We start from the raw sequence: 12,470 nt of genomic DNA on the forward strand, positions 1-12,470 counted from the left end.
TTCCTCTAAGGCTTTTATGGTGCTGTGAGTTATATTTGTCTTATCCATCTTCAGCTTACTTTTGTGTATGGTGTAAGTTGGTGGTTGAATTTCTTTTTTCTTTTGCATGTTGCTGTCCAGAGCTCCCAACACCATTTATTGAACAGGCCCTTTTTACTCCACTTTATGCTTCTTCCCCCCTTTGTCAAATATTAATTGACCATAGAGACTTGGGTTTATTTCTGGGCTATCTATTCTCTTCCATTGGTCCATGTGTCTGTCCTAGTGATTTTGTATTATTTAAGTCAATATAGCTCTTCCCTCTCCAGATGTACCCTACTCACCGTAACCAAAGCTTGGTAACTTATATATTGCAACGTAGACCAAAGACTACCCTCTAATATCACAATTAAATGCTCCTTAAGGTATCCCTCTCCACTTCCTCCCTCAATAATAATTTTTTTCAGGGGCAGCTAAGTTGATTATTCTATCTCTGATCAGTTTTCATAACCTGTCACTCTCCTTTTAATCAGAATGAAACTTGGGAAAATCAATGATTAACAACTCTTTCTCCAGACTAATTTCAGACTTATTACCTTACTTTAGATAAAATATTATGTAGTCCCTTTATGTCATTAGCTATTATTATTATGTTCCTACTTTGTGCCAGTCATGAGCCAGATATTAATGCATGTATTTCTAATAACACATTAGGATAGGTACAAAATTTTTAATAAAATTCAAAAGTGTTATATATATACATATATATGATTGAGTACATATATATATATCTCCACGTGCCTTACTTATTCTCCTTCTTAAAGTCTATGTTTTTTAAACTGTTTATTTTCCATCAACCTTATTTCCATTCTGTTAGGAGTTCTTGGAAGAACAGTTTAAGATCACTCAGTGGTTGTTCCTACCCATTTCATAGCCTGTGTTCCTGTGCGGGCTGCAGACTAATACTCAGTGGCAGGCTGGGTGCTCCAATCTTCAGTAGGGAACTGCTGAATGGGCACAGAGGATGCCTGCATGCCTTCAGACCAGTCAGCAACCTCGGCTGAGCAGCAGTAAACTCAGTAGCTGGAGCTGTACATTCACCCTGAAATTCCTCCTTGGTCACAGCCTTTTCAGCAGCTGCCTGCTCTTCCTTCTTAGTCTCTTCAGGGTCTCTGTAGAAGTAGAGATCAGACATGACCTCCCATGGGTGTTCATGAGGGATGGTGCCGCACATGTGCAGAACTTCCCAGGCCAGCATCCACCACATCAGACCCGCTGAATGAGCCCCCTTGTTGTCACAAGGGATGGCAATGTCCATGTAGCACAGAGGAGAGTTTGTGTTACATAGAGTGATGGTAGGCTGGTTAACATAGAACACCTCGGTGAGAGGCTGGTGGTCAACCCTGGTATCAGTAACCACCTAAAGTCTTGGCTCCTGGAAGGCTGCCTGAATCTGGTTAATGAAGGGTCCAGGAGTGAAGCAGCAGCAATAGGAGTTGTTTCAGTGGCAGCAGCAGACTTCAGCACAGCTCGCTGGCCAGTGTTCCTGGATGATATGACATTGACATCAGCAGGGTTTTCAATGGCAACAAAGGGACAGGCTGCCAGCAGAAGCTTCTCACAGGTTCTTTTCAGATTTATGATGTAAAAACCCTCACTTTTCTTTTTGTAGATGCCCTGTTCCACCTGGAAGTCAAGGTTGTGCCATCTAAGTAGATTCCTGTGGCAAGAAATTTGAGGGCATCCTCCCCCTTCGTTTGCAGGACATCAAGGCCTCTGGATATTGTGAAAGTTTCCCTTTAAATTACATGGGAACCAAGAACACCATATGTGTAGCATATGTGCTTCCCTTGGTAGCACAGAAAGTTAAAGTCTATGTTCAGTCAGCACATTCTCCACATTTTTTCTCCAGATTTTTCAAAACACACACACACACACACAAGAAACTTATCCCAGTATCCCTATCCTCACCTCCTGCTTATTTTTTTCTACTTAGAATATCGCTTAATATTAATACATCAGGACATGGCTTTTTATCTATCTTCCTCACTGTTCTATCCATTGCATCTATTATACTACCTGATATTTACTAGTAGGCATTCAATAAATATTTTCTTAAGAAAATTTGTTTTTGAAAAAAAACGTGAAGAACATGTTTTCATTTATGTAAAAAGGGTAAAGTAAGAAAAATGTCTGAGTTAATAACCATTTAAGGATTAGTTTATTGAATTTAAATTAAAACATAAATTTAAAAATCGGTGTAATCTAAAGCTCCCTGCAAGTAGAGAGTTTTATAACACACATCAGGTTTAGCAAGATAAAAATGATAAGCCCTCAGTTCTTTGAAGTGAGAGAATAAAGGAGAATAGGAGGAAGTGCCTTTAGTGAGATATAATTAAATGCAAAACAGTCCATCCACTTTAAGTGTATGGTATCATGAGTTTCAGAAAATATTTTCAATGACATAACTATTAAAATTTTAAAAAGTGGATATCAGCCTTGAAAATTTCCTAAGCAGACAAAAGCAGTTTAGTCTTACAAACAAAGCTTAATTTAACTTATTTTGCAAGAATAATTTGATCTGGGTCATTTCTTGCTCATGTCTCTGGAACTCAGAAGCAAAACTTGAACAGTTTCCCAAGGTTGATAGGAGATAACCACTGAATATTCTAATATTATAACCAATCTCTGTGAAGAATAAACAGTCACTGCCTTCTCACTATATAAGCTTCTTTATAACAACATGTACATCTTTTAAAAATTGACTTTATGGTTTATTTAGAAGCCATATAAGAAAATCAATCATGTTGTGTTACAGAGACAACTCTGCATTTGGCTAAAATTAGCCCTGAAAACATGTAATCTAGCCTTCTCATTTTCATTTTATAAAACTGAATCTAAGTGACCAAATTCTACCATTTACCCCTTTTCCTATCAAGTGGATTCATTAATTTTTAAAGCACTTTATAACCACCATTTTCTATCCCTTACCCTTGGCAACAACAGTATCCAGTAAAAGCTGGACCAGAAACATGGTTAAAGTCAGAAGCTGAAGTAGAGATCTTCTAACTCACCCAAAATCTAAATGTTGGTACTAATTTACTGGGTGTGTTGGTAGACAGGGTGGCAATGAGTGGGGAAGATGAGAGAAATGATGAAGAAAAAGAACATATAAACAGAGAGTTGATGTGCATGAATATATAGTTTTCTATGCTCACTGAGTGCTTTATTAAATGCACATTTAATAATGGATGAAACTCAAGGACAATTTACTTTTCAACACTATATTTTTACTTTTCTTGAATAGTACAATTTCTGTGACTCACTAAATTATACAAACAATAGAAGAGTGTGATATGTTTATATATGAAGAACATATAAACATAGATTGATCTGCAAAGCAATCAATCTATGTACCCAAACTGTGCATAGACAAGGATGCTAGGTTCATCACACTAATAGATCAGTGGTAAAAGACAGCAGCAGCAAGGAGGATGGCCAGTGCTTCTACAAAAGGTGGGCTCTGGGTATTATCTAAGTATATTTACCCCAGGTTCACAAGAAGCCCAAAGTGCTCACCATGTTGGAGCACTGAGGCAAAAGTGTGGGCAAGAGAGCAAGGGGGTGTATCATACATGAGCAGGAAGTCTGTTCAATAGTGAAATGTGGTGTGCCATATTTCAGAGTTTGAAGTATCACATTAGGTATAAAAATGGAAGTGTTCAAAAAATGGAGCAAAGCAGAAATTTTTTTCTGAAATGAAAAAAATTTTCATTTGCACAGAAATGAAAAGAGAAAGGAGTGGCACTATTCCCAATAATAGATGTTTAATAAAATAGACTTCTGTTTACCTTTAAAATATAAAGTACTTAATGCTCAGGCATGGGAGGGTGTTGTTGTTAAAATTTTCTTTATATTATACTAGTATATTTTTGCATTGTAGTTTTATACCTTTATTTCACACATTAACAGCACTATCCATGTTACATACCCTTAGAAATAATGTTCTCTGATTCATTTAACTATATCAGTATCTCTACTGAGATGCATGAATATATAGTTTTCTATGCTCACTGAGTGCTTTATTAAATGCACACTTAATAATTGATGAAAATCAAGGACAATTTAGTTTTCAAAATTATATTTTTATTTTTCTTGAATAGTACAATTTCTGTGACTCACTAAATTATGCAAACAACAGAAAAGTGTTATACATATTAATAGTTCACACTTTCATTAACACAATTTTTTTTTAATTTGAGGCAGTGAAAATAATTGCAGTTGGGGGCTGTATTCATCTTTTAAGACAGGTGGTAGTCATTCATTCTTTGGAGATATTGATACATTTTTGGCATAAATTATAAAAAGACAAATAGACTAATTATAATGAAATGACTTGAATTTGCTATTTTTGCAGATGCTTCTCTTCTAACTTTAAAATTATTCACTTCCTCTGAGACAGGGAAATAATTAGGCTTGCAGAGTGGATTACAAACAAAAATGTAAAGACAGGATAATACTAAACAAGGAAGTACTGGATAAAATAGCAACTCTGGACAGATGGAAAGATGAGTTACAATAAAGGACATGAGAACAGAATCCCTTCAGTATTTAAAGTGTTCTTTCCTATCTGTTAGGGCTACTCTGTCAAAAACCGAATGAGACTTTGTTACCTTCTGAACTCATTTCAAGTTGTTGACAACACTTTCTTTGCATAATGCTTGTTTATTTTCAATTACATGGTATCTGTTTAATAATCATGAACTATGAAAATGCATGCCTGCTGACAGGCATATTTTAATATGACATCAACTTTAGTTAGGGCTTGTAGTGTATGAAGATGGTGACAGAAGATTTGGACACTTTCTGTGAATAAGTCAAGTGCTGTTTCTCCTTCTTTTTACAGCACATCTATACTAAGGTTTGCATCAGCACATTCCTTCACAAGTTTATAGGGGCAATTCAACTTCCCACATTATGGGTAGAACTTAGAAGTAGTGAATTTGAAAACAAGCCACTGTACAAACAGCCACATCAATCCCACTCGGATGACAATAACTTGACTTCTGCTAATAGAATCAGAAATTTAGGACAGCAAAAAACCAAGAATACTGATCAAATATTTAAGATACTAAGACATTAAAAATATGCACTGAAATATCAAAAATATTAAAAAACAAATATTAAACATAAAATATTACAGCACTGAAAACAAATATTGAAATATACTAAGGTGTTGGCTTAATTAGATAACACACTGTGTAACTTTATAACCCCTAAGCTGCTCCAAAACACTCAAATCCAACAAGCATCTGAAATTCATCATATTAAGAATGAAACCAGAAGGTACCCCTTCAAGCCTCACCCCATTCGATTCCTCCCGTTCTCCCTGAATCAGGGTCACATAAGGTAGAAGACTGAAATAATGGTATTCTTTATCTTTCCTTCACAGGCCTTATCCAGCAAGTAGGCCAACAGCATTTCCAGTCATTCAACAGTGAATGCCATACATCTCTTGAACCTGCTCCATCTGTGTTGCCACTGCCATTAAGTTCAAGGCTAGAGCATCATTCATTGGCAATACTCTGATAGCTGTTTACTTGGTACTTTCATTTGTTTTGAATCTTTACTTGGTGCCTACACTGCACTCTCTACCAAAAGCTGTAGCTATAAAGATTAATCAAAAGCAGTACTCACATTCAAGTAACTTACTCTTGAGTGGAGGAAACTACACACAAAAAAGTATCAGTGGTATCATACATGTGTTTGTAAAACAGTTCTTCCAGATCGAATGCAAGAAATTGTTCAAATTTAGTTTTGAGGTCTCTAAACTTGCATCTATCTAACTTATTCCTCTTCCTGAAAGTAATTATTATAAAATGCAAATCCAATCCTCGCTTAAATTATTGAAGTATCTACCCATCACCAAGTAGATAAAATCCAACTTGTTCTCTGCATGTTTATAAGAAATCAGCAGTTTTTACAGTACACTTTGGGGCCTATGAGAAGGGAAGTGGGTCCCTGAGTCCTTTTCAGTGGGTCCCAAAGGTCAAAATTATGGCCAGGATAGCCTTGAAATGTTCTTTGTCATTTTTCACCCTAAGTCTCTTGCAAATGTACAGGTGAGTTTTCCAGACATGGTGTAAGAAATAGGCAACACTGGAAAAAAATAAATTTGTTTTATTTTGGAAACTACGTTAACATGTAATGGGTTTATTAGTCTTCTTTAAAGAAATAATTTTTGGGGAAAAGGGGAAGGGTCTGTGGGAACAAGTATAAAGGACACATAGACAATAACAAGGGTGGGGATGGGAGGGAGGTGGGGAGGGCTGTGGGGTGTGTTGGGATGGCAGTAAAAGGCAGAAAACTGTACTTGAACAACAATTTAAAAGAAGGAATTAATAGATGTTTTAAAATTTATCAGCTTTAATTCCTACTGTGGCAAACATCAGTAGAGGTAAATCACATATGGATGAGTACTTTGGATTTCTCAAAAATTTTTAAGAATGCCGAAGGGGTCCTCAGACCAAACAGTTTGAGAACTGTTTCTACAAAAAAAAAAATCTTTCTCTTAGAGTAGGAACTTCCTCTTAGAATAAGGAAATAGCTTCTGGGAAAATTAAGCTTATCAGTCACCCATGTCTGAGAATGAATTACTTTAATCTTTTAATCAAATTGCTTTTGCTTTAATAGTTTGGGTACAGATTATAGTGTTCTGGGTCATCCTGTCCTCCGAAATTTCATATATACTTATATGTAGGCCATAAGGCACCGAAGGAAAAACTGAACTCTACCTTCTCTAGGGTTGAACACACTTGCTGATCACAGCGAAAGTGGCCTCCACTGGGACCTCCAATCAACTGACCCTATCAAATTTGCCCTCTTTATCTCACTCATTTTGTCCTTAATTCTCTTTTGTATAGTTAGATTCATGGTTCTTTACCGGAAAATGTCAATATGTATAAACAAACTCCTTTGCCCTGAAACCTCCATTATCTTCACCTAGCAGATTGGGGATAAGGGATTATCCCCAACTAGCAGATTAGCAGATAAAAAGAACTCAGATTTTATCTTGAACCTGGATATTTGCCTACTCTGCTCCTGTCCTCCAGTATCTGAAACAGACAAAAACTAACAACCATGCTGTCTCATTTCCCTTTTATGGGATCAAACCACAAGTGGACCCTCTCTGCTTCTAGGCAAGTGTTCTCTGTTCCGCCATTGGACTCCTACTCCCATTCACTGAGATGACTATTCCACACCTCCTTCTGCCTCAAGGACCCAGCACAGCTTTCACCCTCCTCATTCATGGCTGATATCCTTCCTTCTTTACTCACTGGGAGATCGGAAGCTATTAGAAAAAAGTACGCACATTTTCCCAACAGCAAAGATGGCATTCTACCTGCCCTTGCGCTAAATATTTTCTTTCCTTTCCTGTTACAATTCCCCTACCTATGCATTCAATTCTGTACCCACCCCCTGTCCAAGACTGTTCTTCCTAAAACTCCCATCTCCCTTGCATTATCAGTTTTTACCCTTACTAGTCAATCATTGTCACTATCATAGAACAACCAGTGGTAATCCAGGTTAAAAACAGACTATCTTGATGGCAAGCTCCCTTCTCATAGGAATTACATTGAATGTGTAGATCACCTTGGATAGTGTGGACATTTTCACAACATTAAGTGGTCCAACCCATGTCTTGCCAATTATTTGTGTCTTCTTTAATTTCTCTCATCAACGTTTGGTACTTTCAATTGTAGCAGTCTTGTACTTCCTTTGTTAAGCTATTCTTAAATATTTTATTCTTTCTGGTGCTATTGAAAATGACATTTTTTTCTTAATTTGCTTTTGAATAGTTCATTCTCAGTTATTCTGAATCCGAATCCAGATGAGCACACTACAGGAAAACTATCAGTGAACATTCCTAATAAAAATAGACGCAAAACTCCTCAACAACAAGGAAAAATAGCAAACCAAGTTCAGCAGCACATTAAAATGACAATACACCATGACCATATAGGATTTACCCCTGGGATGCAAGGATGGTTCAACATAAGCAAATCAACTAGATCAGGACCACAGTCACAGAAATGGAGATCTCATGGAGGATTATCAGTGGAGAGAGGGTGGGGGGAGAAGGGGGGGGAAGGTACAGAAAATAAGCATAAATGGTAGACACAAAGTAGACAGGGGAAGGTTAAGATACTATGGTAAATGGAGAAGCCAAAGAACTTATATGTATGACTTATGGACATGAACTAAGGTGGGGGGAGTGATAATGGGAGGGGGTACAGGGAGGAGGGAATAAAGGGGAGAAAAACATGAGACAAGTATAATAGCATACTCAATACATTGAAAAAACATAAGCAAATTAATCAAAGTGATACACCATTTAACAGAATGAAGGATAAAAGTCACATAATCATCATAGTAAATGCGAAACAAAACAAAACAAAACAAAAAATCTAGACCAAATCCAATACCCTTTCATGACAAAAATTCTTAAAAAACTAGGTATAGGAGGAACTCACTTCAACATAATAAAGACCATATATGAAAAGCTGACAGCTAACATCACACTAAACAGTGAAAAGCTGAACACTTTACCTTCAAGATCAGGAAAATGTGAAGCACAGCTGCTCTCGACACATCGATACAACACAGTACTGGAACTCCTAGTCAGGGACATTAGGGAAAAAAAATAAAATAAATGAAAGGCATCCAAATTGGAAAGTGTGAAGTAAAATGAACTGTTTGCAGATGACATTTCCTTATATATGGAAAACTCTAAAGACTACTAACACACACACATAGGCACACACAAAAACTGTTAGAATCAATAAGTTCAGTAAAGTTACAGGATACAAAATTCTACCTTCTGCACATGACTCAGTGGGAAGTACCACCAGGACGACAGAGAGAGGAGAATTAATTTGGGAAATTTGTCTCCCTGGCCCTCTCTTTATCATCTTACCAAAGGATGGTAAACGATAGCCTTTGACAGGTCAGACTCTCCACACTACCCTTTCTGTCTCAGGTTTTTGAGAACTGCTCTCTAACTTCCCCACTTTTAGGCCTAGAGGTACAATATAACGTCTTCCTCTTCTTAAAGACCCTGAGGTCCTGACCTTTCCCTTGTGAACTCCTTACAGCTTTCCCTCACTTTTGTAAAAATCCCACATAGGAACTGCTTCAAATCGCCCAAGTGATATGCATTTCTTGCCAGTAGCCTGATGAATCCATCTCACATTCACATTCAATCTAGGATTAAATGTTGAAATTTACACTTTGACAATATATCTCAAACCTAAACAGTTTTCACCACCTGTGCTATCTTCACCCTCATTTAAGCCATCTTAATTTCTCACCCGAATTAGAACCATAGTTTAGTACTTTTGCTCTCTCTTCTTACCTCATTCTATTATCCACACAGCGGCCTGTGTCATCTTTTTTTTTTAAGGTTTTATTTATCTTTTAGAGGGGAAGGGAAGAAGAGAGGGAGAGAAATATCAATGTATGGTTGCCTCTTGTGCACCCCCTGCTGAGAACTGGCCTGCAACCTAGGCATGTGCCCTGACTGGGAATCGAACCTCGATCCTTTGGTTTGCAGGCCTGCGCTCAAACCACTGAGCTACACCAGCCAGGGCCTATATAACAACATGTCTGTGTCATCTTTTGAAAAGTAAGTCAAACAATGCCATCCCCCCACTCACAAGCTTCTAAAGGCTTTCCACTACACACAGAATGAAAGAAAAATTAAAATTCTTGATGATGGACAGAAAGGCCAACTACGTGGAGCTCCACGTAGTTGGCCTTTCTGTCTCCTGATCCCATTGTCTGACACTCTTTGCTATGCTTACGTGCATTGTTTCAGTCATGGTGGCCTCCTGGAAGTGCTGTGAACAATCATATCCGGCTACTACTTTAGAGCATTTGCACTCACTGTCACTGTATAGGAAACATTCTTACCCTAGAAATTTCCACGCTCCATTTCTCTCTCTTTTCTTTCAGCCCTCTGTTGAAGTGTCATCCTATAAAAGAGACCTTCTTTTAATGCACTATCTAAAATAACAACTTCCAGTCCATGTCTACTTGCACACCTTTACTTCTCTGCATACCACTCATCTTTGCCTTGTATGATCTACATGTTGACTTGTCTACTGTCTTTTCCCCGTATATGTAATGCTCTACGAATGACAGGATTACTACTTTCCTGAGAACCTAGAAAAGCATGTGGTGTTTATTTAGAAGCGCCAAATAAAATTGTGGAGAATTAATAGGAATGGAAATATACCAAATGGATCAAATAAATAAAAACTTAAAAGAAAAGCCGATTCATAGTCACTTTGTTTAATGAGAACGTATTGTAGAAAAACCAACTCAAACTAATACAGCAGCATCAGATTAAAATAAACTGATTCAAACTCTGAAAGGGAAACTGTTCCTGAAAATGGGGCTAGGTAAGATTCCAAATCCGATCATGAGGGATTCCTTCCCCAGGCCCAAGCCAAAATGGGCATAATAAAGTTTAAAGCTCTAGTTTTCCTGGGTGAGTGATTGATTGTTTTGTTGTATTCTGTTTTTGTGGTCCATGGCTGAAGAAGACTCCTCATTAATGAACTAGTATGTAATCTGTCATACATAGAAAAAGTTATATAACAGTAGACGTATCTGTGTATATATACATACATACTACATATGTATGTATCTGTCACTCAATAAACAGTAAAAATAACAACATTCCTATATCCACGATAATCTATACATGTCTCCAATAATTTATTCAGCATTCTCTCTTCAAGATTTAAACTTCCTGCTCAACTCTTAATAATTATCCTGAATTTGAACTCAGTTATTTACTTGTGGTTCTAAATACCTATATTGCACATGAAAACAATAAATTTCTGCCTGAAAAAAAATGAAATTATGGACTATTCTTCTCTTGTGTTTTTCTTCATCATTATTTTAAGATTAACTCATTTTCTGTATTTAATGTTAATTCATGAATCCTCATTTTTGTACATTATTCCATTATAGAAATATATGCTAAATGATTCATCCATGATACTCTTGATAGGCTTTCAGGAGTTTTTCAGGTGGCTGTGCTGTTCTCTATTGGATATTCTTTTGCGTGTCTTTCCATTGCATTTAGGGATAGAATTCTTCTCTCCAGAAGACGATATACGTCTATGTTTAATTGGCTTTCCATCGACCTTACAATTACTCTGAGGGAAATCTTGTTTTCCCCGCTTAGTCAGTAGTTTACTGTAGCCATTCGAAAATTTACAGGTATCACCTTAGATAAATCATTTGCCAAAGCTCTGAAGTTAACATAGCAATCATAATAACTGTCTCTGAAGAGTTTTCTTTGCCTAAAAGCACACACACCCAAGCCTCTTACCTATTTTGGGAAATATTTACAATATTGCGATACCTTTATAACACCACAGAAGAATTCCTTCTTCATGACTTTGTGGTGGTGTTCTCCAAGAATCTTAAGCTGAACAAACTCCAAATAAATACATAGAATCTCTGGTGGGGGAAGAAAGAGCTGTGCTTCTATTTCAAATTGGTGATGCAGTCGCTATTTCAATGTCTACATTAAACTGACCAGTTAACTTCAGCCTTGATGACACAGGGGGTCTAAAGTACTCTTCTCACTAAAAAAGCCTGCCAGAGTTAATGGAAAACAAAATACAGGACGCATATTTAAATTTGCTATTCAAATTAATAATAAATATCTTCATTAGTAGTCATGCCCAAGGCAACATTTGGGATCGACTCGTGCTGAAAAGGTATTCATTTTTAAATCCAAAATGCAATTACCTAGGCGTTGTGTTTTTTATCTGTCGACCCTATGGCTTTTCTACCAATTAGAGTTCCCGAGGTTTCCCTTAAAGTGTTTGCTTTGGTGAAGACAATCGTTTGCATTTCAGGAACTCACTATCTGTGGGGGCCTTAGCAGTCTCACATTGCATTTGACTATTCATTTCAGGACTGTACATTACCTTCAATCAAAGCACTGAGAGGCTTAGGGTAAGTGTTATTCCCAAGGAGGATGGGCTTTGTGGCCGGTTCTCTAATAAGAACGTCTCTCCACTGCATATGTTTCAACCTTGAAAAAAAGAGAAAAAAGCAGCAAGACACTGGCTGACAGTGTAAGACAGGGGGGTAGACCAGGCTCCGGGACTGGATAATGAAAAAAAGAAAACAAAACAAAACCTGAGCCGCCAAATAACCGCGAGACTGTATATCAGAAGAGTCCTTTGAACCTCATAGGCTCCCATACTGGGGAAGGCCTCTGTCAGTTATCGCTTTTCCGGTTTTCACTTACCCAAAATGGTGCCGAACCTATAGGGCTACCTTCTTCTCCTCTGGTCTGTCACTGAGGGCTGTCCGGCCACCTTCTTCAGGCCTCTACCACCACCAAGTCCTTCTTCAGGACTTTTACCACCACATCTGAGCGGCTACAGCTCCTGTCGTCTGAG

The 12,470-nt window shown here is 37.5% G+C and overlaps 1 pseudogene; it reads right to left on the reverse strand.

Moving 5' to 3' along the window:
- Positions 1-881: 881 nt before the first annotated feature.
- Positions 882-5,554, reverse strand: LOC118990070 (40S ribosomal protein SA-like; annotated as a pseudogene).
- Between the last annotated feature and the right edge of the window lie 6,916 nt (positions 5,555-12,470).

This window comes from Sturnira hondurensis, unplaced genomic scaffold (assembly GCF_014824575.4).
Source record: "Sturnira hondurensis isolate 20B ecotype Veracruz unplaced genomic scaffold, ASM1482457v3 Scaffold0000856, whole genome shotgun sequence".
In the NCBI taxonomy this organism is placed as follows: Eukaryota; Metazoa; Chordata; class Mammalia; order Chiroptera; family Phyllostomidae; genus Sturnira; species Sturnira hondurensis.